Source organism: Sphaeramia orbicularis, chromosome 1 (genome assembly GCF_902148855.1).
Source record: "Sphaeramia orbicularis chromosome 1, fSphaOr1.1, whole genome shotgun sequence".
In the NCBI taxonomy this organism is placed as follows: domain Eukaryota; kingdom Metazoa; phylum Chordata; class Actinopteri; order Kurtiformes; family Apogonidae; genus Sphaeramia; species Sphaeramia orbicularis.
In genome coordinates, this window is record NC_043957.1 from 6,288,726 (window position 1) to 6,313,262 (window position 24,537).

The 24,537-nt window shown below is 36.6% G+C and overlaps 1 long non-coding RNA gene across 1 annotated transcript; it reads left to right on the forward strand.

Moving 5' to 3' along the window:
- Positions 1-6,235: 6,235 nt before the first annotated feature.
- LOC115426891 (uncharacterized) lies at positions 6,236-22,705 on the forward strand. The gene is made up of 3 exons (XR_003936399.1): positions 6,236-6,502; positions 12,095-12,099; positions 22,694-22,705. It is a non-coding gene; the product is annotated as an uncharacterized LOC115426891 (long non-coding RNA).
- The last annotated feature ends 1,832 nt before the right edge of the window (positions 22,706-24,537 follow it).

Genomic DNA, 24,537 nt, shown 5'->3' on the forward strand with positions numbered 1-24,537 from the left:
AAGGTCACCCTTTTCTTTGGGTAATAGAGGTCAAAACACCAGCAACGAAAGGTTTTGATTAGAATTGATTCACATAAAAAAAAAAAAAAAACACTCAGCAAACCCTTAATGAACAAAGATTAAATAAAGGTCAGATTATTATGTCTCTAAACCCTTTGTGTGAATACAACTGTAAAAACCTGATGTCTTTGATTTTAATAAAATATTAAATGGGCTGTTTTGTACATTATGCATAAAAGGAGAAATAAAAAGTGTTTAAAGGTCCTGTGTGTATGATTTAGGAAGATCTCTTTATTGAAATGTAATATTATATTATAATGTAATAATAATCATAATTGTGTTTGTATTTGTGTATAATCATGTAAACTCTACACCACAGGTCTCAAACGTGTAGCCCAGGGGCCAAATCCAGCCCTCCACAGGGTCCAGTCTGGCCCCTGGAATGAATTCGTGAAATGAAAAAATTACACTAAAGACAATCATTTTAGTTCAGATTCCATATACAGACCAATTTAATCTCCAGTGGGTCGGATCAGTAAAATACTATCATAATAACCTATAAATGATCACAACTCCAAATTTTTGTCCTTGTAAATGTAAACATTTTCATGTCATTTTACTGTATTTGCACTAAAACAAACGAAAATTTCACAAAAGCATAAAGAACCTCAACAAATATAAACATTTTAAAATGTCTGAAGTATAATTTTAACAATATTCTGCCTGTTATTAAATCTTTTGTGTATTTGTTGATCCACTGTCATCTGTAAGTTGTAATTTACACGTTTAAATGATAAACTGAGACATAATATTGTTAAAATTGCACTTAGTTTTCTTAAGAAATTTCAGTTTGTTCATGTTATTGAAATTGTTTTAAAGGATAGTTAGTAGATGTAAACATTTTCATCGCATAATTTTACTTTTTTCGCTTTAAAACATATACAAAAGTTTGGAGATGACATTATTTATATATTATTATCTTCTTATTTTACTGGTCCGGCCAACTTCAGATCAATTTCGGCTTAATGTGGCCCCTGAACTAAAATGAGTTTGACAGCCCTGCTCTACACCATCAAACACAGGTTAATGAAGGGTGAAGATCTGGAGTTGGTTTCCAAACACGTGCAGAGGCAGCTCAGTGCTAATGCTAATTGCTAATTGCTAATGCTAGCTCTTGTGTGTAACGGATGGGTTAAATGCAGGGTCAAACTTTAACTACAGGGATAATTAAAGCGTATGATTTTGTTTTCATTACCTGAAAATGAATCCGCATCTGTAGAACGATAAAACGTGTCAATATCAAGTTCACAAGTCCAAAATTGTACCATCTTGGTAAGAACGGACTTTCTAAAAACGCAAGTCTCTCTATTATTGGAACGGTCGCGTATTTCTGCAATCCACCGCAATATGTAACTCAATTTGACTTCCATACCTTTGTACTATTGACATATCATTTGTATTTTTCATACATTTTGTATTTTCTCCAAAACTGGATAAACAAATTTCGTTGAACCCCGTATCACAATGATTAAAATGTATTTTCTTGCTATTTTTTTTTTTTTGCTTTAAGGTGCTATTTTCAGTAGGTTGTTCATTCCATCCCTGGACATTTAAGGAAACTGGTTGACGCCACCGATGCTTACGTTGAAATATTAAGATTTACTTTCATTTTCCCATGTAACAAAGAACACGTATCATTTGTTTCGAAAAACTTGTAACAGGAATATGGATTTTATCACCAATTTTAAATGCCTAGTTACTTTTCACCCACCCTGTGCATTACTACCACCTACTATATGGGCCACATCAAGCCAAAGTGAACATCAGTGTCAAAAATTAAAGCCTCATTTTTTAGCTTAAGAACTCTATTTTATGGAACTGTTTGCAAAATTTCAGTACGACTTGTAGAAAAGATACGATGACATTTCATGAGATCAGAAGAACAGACAAGAGCGTGTATTAAGAAACAGTTAAAGTCATCTCCAGTGTTTTTCCATCATATTTCGGACCAGTCTTTCTCCTTTTCACGCCTTTGAAATCCATTCCTACCACCTACTACATGTGTCTGAATGATAGCTGCCCGATCGGAGAAAACAACACTGGCTCCAACAGGAGTCGTTTTGCACTTTCTGCAGCCCCCATAGAAGACACCAAGGGCTGCAACTTCACTACAAGATTTCACTAAATGTTAAACACTGAACCTTGAAGTAAAATCTTCCATTGTGTTAAGGTCAGACTAGACCAGACAATAGCACCCACGATGCTTCTAAATGTCCCTTAGGGTAGAATGGATCCGCATTTCAGATTTCCTGGTAGAGTGTTTCTGGTTGTGCTTGTGAAGTCTAAATTATCTGCCCTTCCCTGGCTGAGTATGTTCACCCCTTCTCCCTAGATAATCCATGACACCTCAGGTTAAAACAATACCCATTGTTTCAAATTGTTTCCGCACAATTTTGTAACAATTACACCAATGATGAATGTGCGTACAAACTCATACGCACCTTCTTTTTTTGTTTTTATTGGAAAACGTGACAAAATACCTTCAACATTACCATTCATACATGTTATCTATTAGAGTCCTTTTCGTGTTTCTTATTTTATACATAGAAAAGTGTAAAAATAAAAAAATATTAAAAAATTAAAAACTAACGAACTGGGTGCTTACAGTTTCAGTATTTCTCACTTAAAAACAGTCATATTCTTAGTTTATACACACAAAAATACATACAAAAGTGTAAAAATAAAAATATTTAAAAATTTAAAACTAACATATGAACTGGGTGCTTACTGTTTCGGTATTTCTCACTTAAAAATAGTCGTAGTCTTATTTTATACAAACAAAAGTACATACAAAAGTGTAAAAATAATACATATTAAAAAACTTTAAAACTAACATATGAACTGGGTACGTACAGTTTCGGTATTTCTCACTTAAAAACAGTCATAGCGTTACGATACCTCTGGGTTCTTTAACCGTTGCACATATTTATGCATAAAAACAGAAAATAAAGAAAAAATACAGGGAGATTATAAAAAAGAGGACATTTTTAGAGGAGTGATACAAATTCTGGGTGGCTAGAGAATACAAACTTGATCCATTTGTCCCAAATATGATAAAATTTATCCCTCTGAATACTGATAGAGTAAGTCAAATTTTCCATTTTGAATATTTGCCAGATGATCTCATACTAATCTTCTATTGTTGGTGGAGTTGGGTTTAACCACCTTCTTGTAATACAATTCTTGCTGGCTGCTAAAAGTACCTGTAATTATTTTGTATCCTCCCTCCGTTCTTGTACAGCGACATTACCAAGATATAGATTTACAGTTCTAGGTAATATGAACCTTAAAGATATTAAACTCCTGTGGATACCGCTCCAATATTGGTGCATCCTGGGACAGTCCCAGAACACATGATAATGATTAGCCTCCTTTGATCCACACTGGGTCAGATCTACTAAAGGTCTGTGTATATTAAAACATATGCAAACTTATTGCACATGCAAAAAAAAATGTACAAACTGATTTACTAACAGTGTATACAAAGGCTTGCGTCTTTCAAAGGTGTAAAATAGTGCATCTGCGTCCAGTTAGTACATTTGAAACAATGAATATGAAATATGCAATAGTGCGTGTGGTGGGAGGACAAAATGTAAATATATTAATTTAGCACATGTAAAGCGACTTATCAAACCCAAAAGCAATTTTCCTGATAGAAACTGTGTCTATATTTAACACATCAAAAGGGAGGAGCAAACGGTTTGGATGTGTAATTGTGCACACATGGAAGTGGTTAGGAGACAAAGAAATGATGAAACGAGATGCAGAGAACGCATTTTTCACCCTCCTGTTAACATTTTTGGAGTGACGGAAGAAAAAATAATTGAGACATATGCACCACACACACAAACACACACACACATGTTCTTCCTTTCTTTCTTTCTTTCTTTCTTTCTTTCTTTCTTCTTTCTTTCTTTCTTTCTTTCTTTCTTTCTTTCTTTCTTTCTTTCTTTCTTTCTTTCTTTCTTTCTTTTTTTCTTTCTTTCTTCCTTCCTTCCTTCCTTCCTTCCTTCCTTCCTTCCTTCCTTCCTTTAGGATCCCCATTAGCTGTACCATAGCTGCAGCTATTCTTCCTGGGGTCCTTACAATAATCTAACAATAACATACAATATAATAATACAAAACAATTTTCACATACAATATAACATACAAAAAAATAAACAACAGACAAAAATACAGACACAACAGCTCCTTTAGGTCAGCAGCGGTATAGTATATACAGTACATATATTCAATTAACCCAGGTATCAATCATTTATGGTCAATAGATGCTTCTTGACTGATTTCTTAAATTCCATTTTACAGTTTTCTTGTGTGATGTGTTCCGGTAGTTTGTTCCATTCTTGCATAGCTCTGTATATTACCATTCTTTTCATTGCATTGGTTCTTGATTTGGGTCGTGTAAAATTACCTCTGGTTGCCTGCCTGGTTGCATAGCTATGTCTATCTGAACTAAAACAAACATTTTACGGGACTCTTTTCCACTCCTGATGATTGTGATTAAAAATACGGACCGAGATTAGGCTACAGTGTGACAACATTATATGCACTTGACAGTCATTCAATCCAGCTACCCCCCCCCCCCACACACACACACACACACCTTTAAAATAAAAAATTAATGAATGAATGAGTCATCAATACCTTCTATGACAAAACTCCTCCAATGTTACATTTCTGTGCATCTGGATCATTCAGCGCCCTGTTCCCATTAGTGTTGGTGCATCCCAGAGCAGTTTAGCGCACGCAAAACCCTCATTTAAATATTTAAATAGGGCAATGCATAAGACTTTGCACCTGTTGACATTTGTGCAAGCAATCTTAGTAAATCACCCGCAAACCGCAGTTCAACCCCACACGCAAAACTCTCGATTGTGCACAGAAATTAGTCCATGCAAATTGGGATCCTAGTAGATCCGACCCACTGTGTCCAACACTCAGAAGGGCCATCTCTATATTTACCCTGATGAGGAGTTTTAAAATATCTAACAACATGTTTCCAACAGTGCTCACTCCATTCTAATGAACTGGTAGAAAACCACTGAAGCTGACAGATTTCTTCCCATTTTTCATCAAAAAATCTTACTCCCGCTTCCTTTTCCGGCTTTTTTTTTTTTAATATGGAGAGTATCATCATTTCTTTCAAGCATAAACGCACGCACCACCTTTTTCATAGTTATTTTGATGCATTCATGAAGCATCATTTGCATAATACTCATTTAAAAGGCTGATTGTTTGCTGATTGGCTACAGCATCATTCCACCTGTTTAATCAGTCATCTGAATGACCTGCCCATGATGGAACTGGCCCAACCAATGATACGCTTCGCTTCTCGTAACGGCGCCGTGCTCCCATTATCCAATCGGTGAACTGGTTGTGACTCGGTGTCGCCAAACGCTGACATATGGAAGATGTGCTGTCATTTAAAGGATCATCACTCAATATGAGGGTGTAGAGTGCAGTCCGCGTTCATGCATTTTCAACCAGATACTGCAGGCTTTTGGGGGTTTTTAATCATTGTGTTCCTTATTCTGTGTCGATACAAGGTTTTCTCATTTTAAGACTTAGATGCAAAAACTCATTCGGTCATTCTGAGCACAACCCAGGCCAAATCGGTAAAATCAATGAGGTGAACACCCAAACAAACTAAATTACCTTTCACAGATTTTATGTTTTTGGGTAGTTTATCATATTTATTACCTGCTCTAGATTTTTCGAACTTCTGTACACAGATATGGCACTAATATTGGTCCGATTTTATGTGAATTTTTTTTATCAAAAAACTGCATTAATTTGTTACAAAATGTACATCTGTCCACACAAGCTTAGGTGAAATGCTGATGAGAACATACAAAAACTTTTAAATGTAAGTAGAGCAAGTGCTGAGAGCTTTATTTCACAAATATGGAGTGACAATGTGATATCATGAGTTACGTAAATATACACGCCACTTTTAATTAGCATGTTATCTTAACGCAATATAAGCTTTCGTGTATGTTTACGCTGTTACTAGCCCTGTCCAACTTGAATTGATGTGTCATATACCAAGCCCTGAAGGTTAAGGTTAGGAATCTGTATATCATTCATTCTTTTTATATTCAACTGAGAATCTACAATCGGAAAACGAAAAAAATGACTCATTTCATTCTTCATGTACAAATCAAAAATCAAAAAACGAGTGGTTTTTCATTCTTTCGATTGTACACACAAATTAAAAATTGGAAATAAGCAAATGGACCAAATGTGGGGTTTCATGTTGACATTTTTGATATCCAATTTGGTTTGACCTGGAAGTTATTGACTTCTTTATGTGTTGAGTTGGACAGTCGTGGGTTTGCTGGTATTCTGTCTAATACATTCTGCGATAATGGAGAATTTGGTGTTATTCAGAGGCAGCAAATGCGTTACTGTGAAGGAGGATGACATGACAACTGTAAAAATGGTTGGGACCTTCCAGGTATTGTTGTTTTGTCTAATACAGTGCATCCATGGTAGACAATCTAAGGCAGGGGTGTCCAAACTTTTTTTCAAGAGGGCCAGATCTGATAATGTGGAGATTGCCAGGGGCCAGCGGTCCCTTCGGATGTTTTTTAAACAGTAAAAATTACATATAAAAGCGCTGTTCTACAACAATTTAATTTTCATTGTCACAATATCATTTTTTTAAATGGCAATGTAACCAAATCTAGGCCACTCAGGTCTGAACAAATTTAAAAAAAAAAATAATAATCTGCCTTCCTTTTACATCTGGAGTCAGATAACATAGAACAAACTGTGTGGAGTATCTTAAACTTCCAAGTTGGTAAAAATCTTAACCCCACATTCATTTTAAACATTACTTATATGAGTAATCATTACTCATATATTACTCAGTAATGCAAAGTCTGTTAACATTTAAGATGAAAACATATAACTCTTACTCTTGTCTTTCACAAAATCATTTAGAAAGTAATATTTTGTGTCACATCTACAAGTACACAACACCAGCAGTTAGAGGCAACTAACCTGGCAACTTGGTATCCTACCCTGGTGGTGAATTCATCAAACTCCAGGTTCACATGAAGAGTCACTGTTGAGTTTAAAGCAGCTTGAATTTGCTTCACTCCCTGCTAGCTTGTCGTATGTGTTAGCATGTTTTGTCTGCTCGTGTCTCTTTACATTGAATTCCTTAAACAAGGCAACAGTCTCTTGAAAAATTAGGCAAACACAATCGCCTTGATTTTCAGTGAAAAAAAATTATAAGTCCCATCTCTCCTGGAAGCGGCGGCCTTCACTGTCAACTTTGTTTTTTTATTTACAGGTGCCGTGGTTAGAAATTAGCGAAAAGGGTTCATGACGAGGTCACAGAGCCAGATAGAGTTAGAGTGGTGCTGCCACCATGAGGTGAACGGAGAAACTGCATTTTGAACCTTTTATGATTCATGTACTCTGTTCAACAGTCCAAGCGGGCCATAAATAATGCATTCTAAAACCCAAGCTGTGGGCCATATAAAATCTGACCGCGGGCCGTGATTGGCCCCCGGGCCGGACTTTGGACATGCCTGATCTAAGGAGAAGACACTTCACAGAACACACAAAGAAGTCAGTAACTTCTGGGTCAAACCAAATCAGACATCAAAAATGTCAACATGAAACCCCACATTTGGTCCATTTGCTTATTTCCAATGTTTTATTTGTACGTACAATTGAAAGAATGAAAAACAACTCTTTTTTATTTTTGATTTGTACATGAATAATGATATAACAAATATTTTTTTCATTTTCAGATTGTGGATTCTCAGTTGAATATAAAAAGAACGAATAACACACGGATTGTTAGGGTGATGTAAACCGGAGATCTTGGCATTAATTGACATGTGATCAAATGCTGTTGAATAACACGCAAAAGGTTGAAAATGCCTACATATAGCACACCAAATGCCATAAGAACTGGTGTGGCATATAACGCTATTTATTGAGATCAGTCTGGGAGTGGAAATTAGACAATAATGTGCAAAAAAAACAATCTAAAATGGGATACACATTTGTTTGCACCTAAGCTCTGTTATGCAAAGAGTATTTTAATCAGTGTAAGATCAACTTACATTGTCATTATTTTTTTACTCTCTGACATTACATGGACTTTGTGCAGTTGATTATCTGTACAAACCAACTTTATTGACTCATTGCCGTAATTTTCCATGAAGCACATCTGACAAGATGAGAGTGAAACTGGTTGCTGTGGTAACCCTCATGCTAACGAGGCAACCAATAGACAATCTGGTTTGTGGTTCTTTTTTTAATTGTTATGCTTTCATATTACTTTAAGAACGTGTTTGACTTGCTTCACTTGTGTCAATAACAATTCCATTAAAGCCTTCACACCCCAGAGGCAGGTATTTTCTGTGATTATACAGCTTTGTTGTTATCTGCAAAATCGTTTCTACCCATAATCACAATAAATGATGCCCATTTTGTGTCTGCTGAGAGTTAGCAGACTGTTCAAGCCTGGCGTCTTATACTCTCTTGTGATACCTGCTCTACTTTTGTTTTAGAACCACTGGAAAAATATATTGTGCAGGTGTCATATACAATTCTGACCCCATGGAAATCTGACCCCAGGTCACTTTACTAGTCTGGAAAACTGACCCACTCCATAGAATTTTGACCCCTTATATGAATTTGTACTGTATGTTAATATAAAAATATATATTTGATATGTCAGTATAAGTATGAATGTATGTGTATGTGAAGATGATAAGTGAGGTTAACTGATCCAAGGGACTAGATTTTTCATATATTATGTTGATAGGAAGTGGAGGAGGGGTGGGAATAATGAAGTTACACTTCCTGTCACTCCTTTTCGAATATGCAAATTAAGTCATTTTTGGTTTTCATGTATAGGTTTTTGGTTTTTGTTTGTTGTTATAATATGTTTCATTTATAAGGACTATGTAGGATTACTTTATTTTGTTGCATATTCAAAATTAACTACACTAAAAATGTTCTAATACATTTCAATATCATAATAAGCTTAAATATATGTGTATAAATTAACATTTTCACCATAAACTACTAAATTAATTAATTCATATAGACATTGAGGTAAACAATTGTGTTCATTTTAGAGTTGACGGACATCATGGACATGAAATCTACCCTAGATTATAAAAAAAAAATTGTTTTTTATGTATTTATTTTCTAATATATATTATTAAAAAAAATTATATTTATATAATTTTAAAAAAAAATTCCATGCTGTAGAAGTCTGACTCCTTGTAAATATTTCTGTTTTATTATGTAATGTAGTTGTCATATATAATGTAGGTCACTTTTCTATGCTATAGAATTTTGACCCTTTGCCTATTTCTGTTTCATTATGTATTGTAGATGTTATGTATTGTAGGTGCAAAATATCAATATCTTCCAATACTTTTTAATATGATAGTTATATTCATATTGTAAATACTGTAAATGCATAGTTATGTTGTATTGAATATTGTACCAGTGCATATATGTGTAATGTAATGTGCTTGTTAATATATTTTTGTGCTTTTCATAACATGTTTTGTGTTTATATATACCTTAAATAAGTGTTGTGTGTATATATATATATATATATATATATATATATATATATATATATATATATATATATATATAAATTTGGTGATTTATTGGGGGTGGGTCACTTTTCCACAAGGGTCCCTTTTCTATCTGACACCGGTAACTTTGACTCAGATATCCTATCCAAGCCAAATGTGATGCTTCCAAACAAATACAATATCAAAACATGCTCCTAAACCGTCAACATGGGTCTCAAACTCTTTCCGCAGTGCTGCAGCCGTCCCTGATTACACCGTGGATTTAATAGAGCGCTGGTCGCCGGTGGACGGAGGTTTAATTTAACCTGTCTTGGCACGAACCACGGGAGAGCTTCCAGTTTCATCCTCAAGCTTTGTAATAAATATGTACTGATACATTATACGGTGCCAGAGAGATCCTTTAACTTCACCCTGGACACCTTTTCCAATTTTATATGAGAGTCAGTCCACTGGATTTGGGTGAATTTGGGGAATTGACAGAAGGGGTGAAATTGGAGCTGTGCTATCATAAATACCTTTAATCCAGCAGCCCCACAAGTGGCAGATAATAGCTGTTGGTGAATTTACTGACATGCATTTATACCACAGAGAGACGGTGTTCCGAGCACATACCGATCACAGCATTGCTCTGTTTTTCCTGCTTGGTTTCCTGCAATTACACCTGCTGTGTTTCTCCGTAACTATTTAACTTAGTCACGCAGAGAAGTTGCTGCATTAATCCCACTCTTTCATTTTGTTCAGAGTTAATTACACTTAGTTCCTGGATTCATTTAACTGCCTTGTTCATGGAGGAGTGGGTAAATAAATGAAGCGGGTTCAGCTTCCTGTTTTTTTTTTTTTGTGTGCTTCCATTTTGTTTTAATCTGACACAGTGGGCATTGGCTTTTTCATTTTAAAGTCACCGGATCATACTGAAAGGCTCGTTTTAACTGATGTGGTGTGACTGAGCTGTATAAGTGTGTTATGATAATGTAATTTTCTGTTCCGCTTCTGTTGCTCTGTTGTATTTAATGCAGTCATGAACTGTTTTACGGTGATAGGTTGAGCAGTATGAGGTAGATAATTGCGGAGTTGATGTCAGTTTAAAACAAAGTTGGGTTTGCAAAGAACAAACTAACTGGATAAACACATACTGTGCATGAGCAATAGCTATAAAAATATATAACATCTCAACTTTATAGGAGGAGGTTGGTGTCAGGGGCGTAGAATTGCATAGGGACGCTATAGACACATCCCTTCCAATATCCAGCCACTACTGTGTAGTCACTATCAATACGACCGCTGTCTGTAGTGTTTAGTCAATGATTATGGCACACAAAGGGTTAATCGTCGGCCTCTGCTAGAAGGGAAATGTGCACTAAAGATGGCATCTTATGGCCAATGTTTGACCATTTTCCATATCAAGTTTGAGTTGTTTTAGTTTCTTTTTCATAGATAGATAATAGGGCTGAAAGATATATCATTATCGCATCGATATCTAGATATGAACATTCAAGATCCCCCGCGCTCGCCCTGCATGTACAGCTCTGGAAGTCACAACAAATTTCATTTATTCATACTTTATGTAAATGTTGACGACTGACAGTGAGTTCTTCTAAATAAAACTGCAATTTCCACATTCTGTTGTATTATGATGTTTGTATTTTTATGGAAAATGCCTGGTTTTCACCGAACCTGTAGTCATATCGTTTCGTATCAATATCGAGATATCTGGCATGAATATTGAGATATGAAATTTTGTCCATATCGTTCAGCCCTAATAGATAGATTGATAGTCTCTCTCCCTCTGTGTGTTTGGGCCGGGTCTCTCTCTCTCTGTCTCTGTCTCTGTCTCTCGCTCTCTCTCTCTCTCTCTCTTTCTCTCTCTGCCTTTCAAATTGTCGTAATCAAACACGGTTATCATGATAATTAGAATTTAAACAGTAATACTAACCGTCGGGAATTTTACCGCAGTTTATCATTACACCAGTAATCGTTACATCCCTACTTTCATACATTTTCATTGTTAGATAATTAACAACAAGTTGTTGAAGACTGGATGAAGGATAATTCAAGATTTTTTTTTGCTTAATTAAAGCAAAAAAAAAATCTGCCAATGGATCAAGTGAAAATTATCTTGGTAAGATTTCCTGAAATCAAATTTTCCAGATCTATTGTCTAAAAATAACTTCTTATATCTCACTAAAAAGTTCCTGTTTGGGTGATGAAGTGTGATGAGATATTTGGACTAGAAATGAGTACAACACACCCGGTCAGATTTAGATTTTTGCAGAGTGTGTTGACTTTCCAGTGCGGTCCATGATACCAGCTCCTGTCTGTAATAGTTGATTGCATTGCGTTGCATCACACCACTGCCCTCTCACTCTGCAGCGGCCTCCATGACGTGGTGCGTAAACACTGCTGTCACCCACTTAGTGTGGACCTTCACAAACACGATGACCACCAGACAGGTCCAGTTAATCACTCCGTCTCCTCTGCTTTCAACACTTGTGCTGCAGCGCATCACATCACACCTGGACATATTGCACTAATCGTGACCAGCAGAATGTTTCCTAAAGGTGAGACGACGGCTTTGGTCCGTCACATAAATAGTAGCATATGAAAGCACCCAAAATAACAGAAGTGTCAGTGAGCCGAATGATCTATTCTTGTACCGCACTTCCTTCCTGTTGGTGCACACGCATCCTCTGAATTGCATCATTTTCTGTCTCTATAAATCATGCAAGGACAAACTGGCACATTCACTGACAGCTCAGATGTGGCACCTGGGGAAACAGAGGAGGGAGTCGAGGGAGAAGCAGACCCACCCTAGGGGCTTTTGGTGTGCATGTGTGTGTGTTTGTGTGTGTGTCTGTGTGTGTGTGTGAGTGTGTGTGTGTGTGTGTGTGTGTGTGAGTGTGTGTGTGTGTGTGTGTGTGTTCAGCCTCTAGTAGTGTGTGTGTACTTACTGTACATGTGCTCATTGTAAGTCACTGTAAATAAAAGCATCAGCTAAATGTAAATGTGATAGGTGTACTGCGTCTACATGCATGTTCGGTTTAAGCCGGAGCCAAGAGGGAAGTCTGTGCATGTCCTGCTTAGTAGACACTGTGTCGGTGTGTGAGCATAATGCTGACTTCACTGCATGCATAAAATGATGGGTTGCATAGTTCCATGCTTTTGGCAGTAATGGTATGAAAGTGCACCTTACACAGTGAAAATACCTGACACTCACTCCTTTTAATGTGTTGTTTAACCCTTAAACCCAGTGGTTTCCAACCTTTTTTGGCTTGTGACCTCATTTTAACATCACAAATTTCTGGCGACCCCAGACATTCAAAATGGAGACTTTTTTTTTTTTTTTACTAAATTAATTTGTTTTTGATCCTGTAATAGTTTTCTATACTATGTTTCAAATACAGGTTAATTTTAGAGGACATTTAGTCAATATAATGTATATTATTATGGACAGAGGCAGTAAATCCAGATGTAGATTACTCCACAAAGGTAGAATTTAATTTTCCTTGGTCAGGATATGTACAGTCAGTCCAGCTTGGATTTACAAGGCTGACAGTTAATACTGAACAAACAAGAACTCAAACTATGAATTATGAAAGAGCTGTAGCATCTGAAACTGACCACAATGAACATTTGACACAGAAACAGAACCACAGAACTGCAGTTTCAGACTCACAGTTTGTCTGTTATGGACTGGGATTGTCTCTGTCAACTCACCATATGTTTTTCATTAGTACACTTTTTGTTTTTTTAATCAATTACTAGAAATTTCATGCGACTCCATTTGAATTCCAGCTGACCCCATGTGGGGCCCCAACCTCAAGGTTGAAAAACACTGCTTTAACCCCTGAGCCTTGATTCCAGGTAAAGGTTCTGCTGTGAATCTGGATCTGTTTCAGGTTCATTAAAGCTGCTGTGAGTATGTGCTCGTGTTCCTTTTCTTCACTGGTTTTATTTTACTGTGTTTTAGGGTCAAAACAGGTGGAAGAACAGAAAAAGACAAAGAGAGGAATTTAAGTTTGACAGGTTTGGACTAAATAAGGCACTAGAATGGACATCAGTAAGAGATTTAGGATGTTGAACATCAACTGTGAACTGGAACACACTGAACAACAACAAGGATTTGAATTTGGGCCCAGTAGTTTTAGTTTGGGGCTGTTTTTTTTTTTTTTTTTATAAATCAGTCCAATTGCTTTTTCACATCTGGTTGAACCCCAAAAAGCAGTTACAAGGACAAACAAAGAAATAAGCAACCAAAATGAACAAAAACAGCTAAAGTGATCAAAAACATTAACAAAAATTAATAATAAACCAAAAAAATAAGTGACATGGACAAAATGAGCCACAAACTGAATAAAATTGAAGGAAAAAAAATGAAAATAAGATGTAGAAAAATAAACAAAATAAATAAATAAATAAACAAAAAGATAAAATATATATTAAAAAAAAACATGCAAAAATTAACTAAAATGAAGTTTTAAAAAAATAAAATAAAATAAGCAACAAGTATTTCAATTCCCAGTAGTTCTAGTTTTGGCTCTTTTTTTATGAAATCAGTCCAGCTGCTTTTTGACACCTGATTAATTCCATAAAACAGTTCCACAGTCAAAACTCAGTAAAAAACACAGTAGAAAAATAAATAAAGGAAAACCACCACAACACTGGAAACAGTAAAAACAAAAAACCACAAGGAAAACAGTGTTAAAAAAAAAAAAGCCCAAACCATCTATTTTTATAGTGAATCAGTCTCACTCACTGCTCTGTGTTTTACCCCCCCATTCCACAGGCAGCGGGGGGTGAACTGAGCATGCTCAGATGTCTATGGAAAGAACAAGGTCTATGCTATCAGCACATTCAGAATTTTTTCCTATTGAGCAAACGGTTGAATTTATATGAATATTTTAAATAAATCATACATCCAGAACGCTCACCACAGACACGTCAGGGGTTAAAGGGTTAAATGTATTTTTCATACGTTCTTTAAAGTTAAAATGTGTGGAAACTGGCAGATAAAGAGTGTGAAAGTTGAAGGCATGAAGACTGAACATACGCTGTAAAACTGCAGCCACAATAACAACATCACACAGACAAAACCCCTCACACGATGACGCAGGCGTTCTTTGTTGTCCAAATGTGATTCAGCGCCATCAGATTACCTCAGCGACGCTCCCCGCAATTTTGACACTTCACCGACCACCGCCGCAAACAGCAGAACCGGCCATATATCAGCCAGCGACAGACTGTTTGTCCGCTCAGTCCTGGCATGACGACGACGGCAGGAGGCTGCAGCCGGTGAGTCAACACACTGTGGTCGACTAGACGGACGAGAAGAACCGCCAGCGCTGGCCCGGTGTCAACGCTGGAGCGCGGGTCAGGGGAGGAACGCTGCAGCCATTCAACAGTTCAGATAACACATCCAATCTTCTACGTGTTTGTTTTCCTGAGCAGCCATTCCACTCCAGTTTCACAGCCCATACATTCGACGGCTTTACATGTTTTATGTATGACCCTTGAACAGCCTCAAACCACAACTCCCAGAGGTCTTTGCTGCGGTCACGTCTTCCTGCGTCACAGTTCATTAACATCAGACCTTAACATGTCACTGTCAATACATTTACGTAGTCGGGGTCAGAGTGTTTCTTTTGATTCTGATAAACATGGAAAACCCAGGGGGTAAAAACTGGAGTGAAGCTTGTTTGGTTCGGATCGAATGTGGAGTTTAGTTTTTACGTTTGAGTCGGATCGCGTTCTCATTGCACTTTTTGCTAGTGGAACAAAACTTGTAAACACAAGCACGCATGTGACGAACTGGCGCTGGCATTGGACGGAAAAGTTGGGGACGGGGTCAGTCAGAGACAGCAAGGAGGTCCTACATGACCATGGACCAGATGTTAATAGTCTCTTTTCCATTGACCCTCAAATTGAGCAAATATAACTTGCAAATAAAAATTGACCTAATGGAAAAACGACAATTTCACCAAAACTTGAAGTTTTTCGCTGGCAAGAGGTGGTTTTTCGGGCATAGAGCAATTGGTATATCATGCAAAACTGCAATGGAAAGAACTTTTTCCGCAACTGGAGTCACATGAATAAAAAAAAAAAAAACTAATATTGACAGACGTTACAACAAGTGAAGAAGAAGAGTTTTAAAAGAAACATGGCGTGGTATGTGTGGACACACCAGGAAACCCAATCATTTTTAATTTAGTACAAGATAAAGGGGTAATATATAATATGAATGAATATATCTGTAAATCAACACAATATTTACATTTGTCACCATGATTATGGAATAACTTTGTGTCATCTCGTGATAATAAACCAACAAATCATCGCATTTGTGATTTAATGGAAAAACCGACATTACGCACTTCTGTTTAATTCAAGATTCGTTTGCTTAATTCAAGCAAAAAAAATCTGCCAATGGAACAAGTGAAAATTATCTTGGTAAGATTTCTTGAAATAAGATCATCAAATCAAATAAAAACAAATCATCGCATTTGTGATTTAATGGAAAAAAACACATTACGCACTTCTGTTTTTTCGGCATTTAGTAAATATCAGTAAAGTTTTGCACAGATGTCCAATGGAAAAGTGATAACTGAGACATTCAGTATCCTCATTGGTCCATGTCTGTCCATGGCTGATGGCTCCTGCTGTTAGCTCTGACTACCCATGAGGCTCGGCTACTTCAAGTGTTGTTGATTACCCACAATGCCACATGGCTACAGTGGCTCCTCACTTAAAGGCACACGGTTCCATGGTTTGTTTCCGCTTGATACTGGTTATATTCACAGCAGAAGTGAACCGGCCCAGAGTCCGTTTGGAAACCAGACCAAGTCCGTTTGTTTGGTTCAAATCAGAGTTTGCTTATTTGTATTCAGACCTAAAATATAAAATCTGGACTTCCCAGAGAAAAAAACTTTGTCTCATATCAAGCCAAACTGAATACAATTAGTACATTTCAAGGCCTAAGCCTGGGGCGTCAAACATACCATTTTGGCGGGTCGGTTAGGGTCCAATCTGGTCTGCGGAATGTATCTGCAAAGTGCAAAAAGTATACTGAAGATATTTACAGTCAAGGGTGTTGAACTGGCTTTAGAGGAGGTTCCACATTCAGACCAATATGATCTAAAGTAAAATAATAACTTAATAACCTACAGATAATGAGTCCAAATTTTCTTCTTGGTTTAATGTGAAATAAATAATATTACATTATACTTATAAATAATGACAACTGCATTTTTTTTGTTTTAGTGCAAAAAATAACATTAAATTCTAAAAATATTTACATTAATTATCCTTTAATAACAAAATGTGAATAACCTGAACGAATATGAACCTGAAATGTCTAAAGAAAATAAAGTTCTGCTTGTCACTAAATGTTTTGTGTCTTTGTTGATCCGATCTGTAATGCACTAATGTAATGTATAAATCTAATCCAACTTTATTTGTAAAGCACTTCAAAACAACCACAGTGGACCAAAGTGCTGTACAGAAGAATAAATAAAAAAACAAAATAAAAGAATAAAATACAGGAATAGACTAAAAGACATAGAACTGTACTGAAACTAAAAAACAGTGCTGTAAAGAATAAATAAACCCCCAAAAAAAAGAATGAAATACAATAGATTAAAAAAAGACAAAAAACAAAAAATGAGAACAATAAACCAATACCAAATAAAACGTGAAATGATAAGTTGAGGTATAATATTGTTAAAATTGCACTTAATGTTCTAAAAAAAATCCGGTTTTTCAGGTTAATCACATCTTTTTTGTGTGGATAGTGTGTAAATGTAATTATTTTCATATGTCATTATGTTATTATTTTGCTGGTCCGACCCATTTCAGATCCTACTGGGGTAAATGTGGAACCTGAAAGAAAATGAGTTCGACACTCCTGGCCTACGCTGTTAGATTCAACACCCAACACCTGCCCTGTTCACCTGTTTCATGTGTTTAGTTTCTTCGTCAGCGACGACTATGATCAATAAACCAACTGGTAAACGCAATCAGCCGCCGCTGAGCCGGCTTTATTGGTACGGAGAAGGAAAACACGCTGAAGATGGATTGGTCTCAGAGACAGATGAGTTCATCTAAGCATCTTTATACGAAGGGGTTAGACCGGGTTGTAAACATTTCCCTGTATTTCCCAACAGGACGACAGAGGTCAGCACAACAGATAAGATTTTAACAGAGTGAACGTTTAATGTTTAAAGGCTGCAACTGTCAGGTCAATAAAAGCGTTTGTCTTGGACAGTTCCACTGTGGAACCCTGTACACCCCAGCTACAGTAAAAACCTAAACAGACGTCAAAGTGACTGTTTGAACATACGGAGCGACATACAAGTGACTATTTTTGGTCATTTCCGCACACATTCACATTACAAGACATTAGTCACTTTTCCATTCGACATATGCGCAAAACTTTACGATATTTACTAAATGTAAAAAAAAATGAAGTACGTAATGTTGTTTTTTCCGTTAAATCACAAATACGACGATTTGTTTATTTATTATCACGAGAAGTAATTCCATAAACATGGTAAGCAAATTTTTACGTAATTTAAGGGTCAATGGAAAAGAGACTAGTGTCATCATTAAAAAACATCAGCAAGATCCTTATGTTACACATTTACCTAAAAACACAAATGAAATTCAATTATGTCAACATAGATTTCTTATTGTAATGTTGAATCGTCGTTTTTTTGTTTATTTAGTATCACAAGATGACAAAAGAAGTCATTCCATAAACATGATGACGAACGTAAATATTGCGTTCATTTGCAGATATATTCATTATTATTATATATTGCCCCTCTTTCTCATACTAAATTAAAAATGATTGGCTTTCCTGGTGTGTCCACACATATGGCAATATGTTTCCTTTAAAACTCTTCTTCTTCTCTTGTTGTAACGTCCGTCAACATCCTTTTTTTTTTTTTTTTTTTTTTTTTTTTTATTCACGTGACTCTAGTTGCAGAAAAAGGTCTTTCCATTACAGTTTCCGTGATATACCAATTGCGCTACACCCAAAAAACCACCTCTTGCCAGGGCAAAGACCTTAAATCGAAAAACAAGAGTTTTGGCAAAATTGTCGTTTTTCCATTAAGCAAATTTTTATGCGCAAGTTATATTCACGCAATTTGAGTGTCAATGGAAAAGCGACTAGTGTCATCATTAAACATCAGCAAGATCTTGATGTTACACATTTACGTAAAAACACACATGAAATTGAATTATGTCAGAGACTTCTTATTGTAATGTTGAATTGTCGTTTTTTCCATTAAATCACAAATACATCGATTTGTTTGTTTATTATCGCAAGATGACACGAGAAGTCATTGCATAAACTTGGGGACGAACGAAAATATGGTGTTGATTTACCAATATATTCATTATTATCATATATTACCCCTCTATCCCATACTAAATTAAACGTGATTGGGTTTCCTGGTGTTTCCACACATACCGTGCCATGTTTCTTTTAAAACTCTTCTTCTTCTCGTCATAACGTCCGTCAACATTTGTTTTTGTTTTTTTTTTTATTCTGGATCAGCACGCATGTTGGTCTAATGTTCTAAAAGTGAAGTTCTAATGTTCTTAAACACATGTTCCTTTCACCTTACATGTGTTTTTCTTGTATTTTTTATCTTGTATTATTTTATTTTTTTGGCCATTTAAGCTAAGCTATGCTATGCTTCTTCTCACTCTTTTTCAAATATGACTTTTTTTCTTTTTCTTTCTGCGTGTATCATTATTTTATGCTTCCTTGAATTTTCATTTCTACATTATGTTGTGCAAAGAAGTCAGTTAGTAGCAATCAGGAAGCTTGTATCATTTCCATATTCGAACTAAATCAATTTAGGGTAAGAAACCAAATATGGTAACTTCATTGACCTTCATTTTCTATCTAATTTAAAAAAAATTAAAAATTTAACAAAAGTAACAAGATTTTTTAATAACACTATTTCCATGAGTGCCCTATAAAGGTTACTTAGTATCTGTCATTTGCAGATGCTTTCATGGATGTCTGGTTGTTCTGAAGTGGCACAGACTGAATGGCACCTTTGGTTAAATACAAAGACAAGTGTCCCCTTCAAATACAAATTATTGAGTTTTCAAGTTGGAGGAATGACCATCCAATACAATACATGTTCTCATGGTTGAACTTGCAGACGGAACGTTGCCAGGCAACAGAAAAAGGGTTTTGCAATGTGCTCTTCTCAGTATTTTGTCCTTCTACGTCTGAAGTTTTTGTGGAAGGACAAAAACATAAGCTCCATAAAACTCCAACTGTCTGACTGAAAACTACACTATATTGCCAAAAGTATTGGCTCACTCATCCAAATAATCAGAATCAGGTGTTCCAATCACTTCCATGGCCACAGGTGTATAAAATCCAGCACCTAGGCATGCACATGCAGACTGCTTTTACAAACATTTGTGAAAGAATAGGTCACTCTCAAGAGCTCAGTGAATTCCAGCGTGGAACTGTGATAGGATGCCACCTGTGCAACAAATCCAGTTGTGAAATTTCCTGGCTCCTAAATATTCCACAGTCAACTATCAGCTTTATTATTAGAAAGTGGAAGTGTTTGGGAACGACAGCAACTCAGCCACTAAGTGGTAGGCCACGTAAACTGACGGAGCGGGGTCAGCGGATGCTGAGGCGCAGAGTGCGAAGAGGTCGCCAACTTTCTGCAGAGTCAATCACTACAGACCTCCAAACCTCATGTGGCCTTCAGGTTAGCTCCAGAACAGTGCGCACAGAGCTTCATGGAATGGGTTTCCGTAGCCAAGCAGCTGCATCCAAGCCATACATCACCAAGTGCAATGCAAAGCGCCGGATGCAGTGGTGTAAAGCACGCCGCCACTGGACTCTAGAGCAGTGGAGGAGCCTTCTCTGGAGTGACCAATTGCGCTTCTCCATCTGGCAATCTGATGGACGGGTCTGAGTTTGGCGGTCGCCAGGAGAACGATACTTGTCGGACCGCATTGGGCCAAGTGTAAAGTTTGGTGCAGGGGGGATTATGGTGTGGGGTTGTTTTTCAGGAGCTGGGCTTGGCCCCTTAGTTTCAGTGAAAGGAACTGGGAATGCTTCAGCACACCAAGACATTTTGGACAATTCCATGCTCCCAACTTTGTGGGAACAGTTTGGAGCTGGCCCCTTCCTCTTCCAACATGACTGTGCACCAGTGCACAAAGCAAGGTCCATAAAGACATGGATGACAGAGTCTGGTGTGGATGAACTGGACTGGCCTGCACAGAGTCCTGACCTCAACCCCATAGAACACCTTTGGATGAATTAGAGCGAAGACTGAGAGCCAGGCCTTCTGTCTAACATCAGTGTGTGACCTCACAAATGCGATTCTGGAAGGATGGTCCAAAATTCCCATGAACACACTCCTAAACCTTGTGGAAAGCCTTCCCAGAGGAGTTGAAGCTGTTATAGCTGCAAAGGGTGGACCCACGTCATACTGAACCCCATAGACTAGGAATGGGATGGCACTGAAATTCATATGCGAGTCAAGGCAGGTGAGCAAATACTTTTGGCAATATAGTGTATTTACATCATACAAAATCTCTTTCATAAACTTATCTTGCATGTGTTTTTCTATATTCTTTACTTTAATATATACTTCTTGTTTGTTTTTTCCTATATTTAATTCACTGATCATGCAGATGTTAATGAAAACTCAGAGTAAATTCAAAGGATATTATATTAGAAACAGAGAAAACTGAAGTGAAAGTGACTTCTTCAGTGAAATCTCTCATTAACTGAACATAAACCCAGTGTGTCCATCCACTGTCATTGATCCAACTCCATGGGTTTTACTGGTGAATCAATGTTGTAGAAGATGACAGTGTTTCCACGGTAACTATGGAGCCTCTGAACGTCCAAATGGGTCATATCTGATGACCATGAAAAAATGAAAAACTGTATTTTACATCAATTACTGACATGGATGGTAGGATTAGTGGATTAGCAGGTATTAAACAGTTTAGATCAGTAGATGGTTTTGGTTTTTGAGGGTTAACTGAATAAATACAGGGTTCTGGATGTTATGAAACTATGAACTCTGCTAATTTTTCATGTGTTTTTCCCATTTTCTTCTCATGTTAGAAGCATTTGTTCACTTTACGCCATATTTCCAGGTGTTTTGGTTCTTTTTTTTCTTTATTTTTGAAGTATTTTGCTCATTTTATACAAATTTGACAAGTGTTTTTACAGTTTCTTCGGTGAATGATTAAGCTAAAACTGTATTTTACAGCAATTATTGACATGGATTGGTAGGATTAGTGGATCAACAGGTATTAAACAGTTTAGATCAGTAGAGGGTTTTGGTTGACGGTTGATATTTGGGCCTTTATGGGTTAAAAAATACAGACCAAGATAAACTGATTTTCATTGTTCCTGTGACAATAAAGATCTATTGTATTCTATTCTATTGAGCAAAATTCTGCAGGACTTTTACTGGTGGTGATGTATCAAAATATTTCATCTAAAACTGTTTCTCAACCCCATGTTTAAAACGATGCCCCATTTTTACTTGGGGGAAAAAAAGGTTGGCATGTGTCCCCACGGTCCTCTTTAGTCTAATATGGCACAACCTCATGACATGAAGCAATGGAATAAACTCCAGGCAGCGAGCAGCGGGACTCTTACTGCTTAGCAACAAGCTTCATTTACACAGAGAAGTCAAATATATGGCAGAGAATCACCGGAGCCTTAAAAACACTTTCCTCTGTGTCACGACTTCCTTCCACGTTTAGCTTTGGGGCTTCGTGTTCCAACAAACCAAGGTCTCCTTCCTCTGCACGACACGAATCAGACCCCCCAAAAAAAACAAAAAAAACAAAGCCCTTACATGTACGGAATCCGGTGGGGCCCAACGCTGATGACATACCCAATACTTTGAGCCATATTAAAAAATGATGGAGACCTCCAGAGATGGAAAACGCAAGGACAAGGGGGAGGAAAACAAAGCAATAACAGAAAAATGGAGTGATGGAGAGTGGAAGTGGGTGGAGGGGATGCGAAAAGGGAGGATCAAACAGATTTTGATGAGAGAGAAAGGTGTAGCATGAAGAGGTGACTGAATTATTAAGTTGTGTTAGACAGACCTGACCTGACCGTGGAAAAATAATGATGAATGTGACTAGTTTTTTTTTTTTTTTTTTTTACCCAAACAAGTTTATACCTGTCTGCATCATTAGAAGGAGTGAGAACAAAAGGTCAAAGCCAGCAGAGACTTTTAGACGACGTTGTTGTTGTGCAACTTGACAACACAAACAGATGAGCATTAGATATAGGCAGGTATATGGAAAGACGATTGAAGAAAAAGAAATAACAAGGTCTGTTTGTGGATGCTAGAATCACTTGGAAAGGTTTAGAATGATATTATTGTTTTAACACAAGATGTGACATGTTTTCATACAAGTAAGATGCACAAGAGTGTGAAGGGGCTATCTGACTGATACAAACTAATGTTAACCCTCTAAAACCTGAGCCATCCAAAATATCAAACTTTTTAACAATATCCAAACTAAACATTTTGTCATATTTTGTTAATGATATTGTTTTGTATCACATTTGATACATTGGGTGTTTTTATAAAGTACCTTAAGTACCTGCAGTATCAAATTTGATATACACGGTTTTAACACAATTTAACTGTACTATAAAGAATCAATTATCAAGTAACTATGCATTCTTTCAGTACATGAAGTACTTATTTAAAAAAAAAACATTTATAACAATACAAATGTTCTTCTTAACGTAACTTTTTGAAATCTACCAAAGACTTTCCAGCTAAAAGTGTGTGGAGGATTTAACGATAGGTATAGGTTTAAGTAGAAAAAAGTTGGGTACTGATTCACATAAATATGATCCTAGAATCAAATGATACATAAGCATGTCTAATAATAATAATAATATCTAACAAGAGGTGCCATCAACAACAAACCCCGCCCCTCACACGTATTGTAGCTTATTTTGGCATCAATCCAGCTGATGTCATCATGTCTATGAGTGCGCTGATGTCATATCAGTTGCCTCTATATACGTGCCAAGTTTGAAGTAAATTGAAATAAAATTGATGTTTTCATAGACATGAAATTTCGCCCATTATAAGTAAATGGGAAAAGAAAAATTTGTTTACAAATTCATAAAAAATTTAAACTTTGACCTTTTTTTCACAACATGTAATGACATCTATTCTGGGTCACTGGCAATCTATACACCAAACTTGGTATGAACTCAACCAATAGTTTTGCTGCTAGAGTGTAAACAAACAAACAAACCAAAAACAATACCCCTTGCCTCCCCTTCAAGGGGCAGAGTCATAATATATACTCTGTCTGAAAAGCAGTGCAGCTGGATCGAAACTGTTTTTAACCTTGGCTACAATCTTCACAATCACTGCATTTCAACTTTCAAACATGAAAAAAATTACCTAAAATCATCACTAGGGTTTAGAAATAAGAGCTGTGAAGTTCAGCCAAAGATGATAACATATTGGATGTATAGTTATGAACTGAATTTATTTACACTGACGGGCCAGGGGATTTATGTGACCACTAGAGGGAGTAGTCACTCTGTCGGTCTAACATGGTGAGGAAAACTAACACCACAGGGCCTTTGACCAACATACGAGGAAGTGAAAGTGGGATGAGACCCATTAAGAAACAACTTTCAGAGTTAGTGAAAGTGACTTGGTGATAAAAACTATAATGAGTTTAACACCACTGGTCTATACGGTGAACACAGTCCTGTAAAATGAAGGCTCCAACATAATAAAATTAACCTATAGACAAAAAAAAAAAAAACTACAAAGTTTAGCAGAGCAGCGTAATAAAAGTCAAAAGTAACCATGCTCATACGTATGTAAAT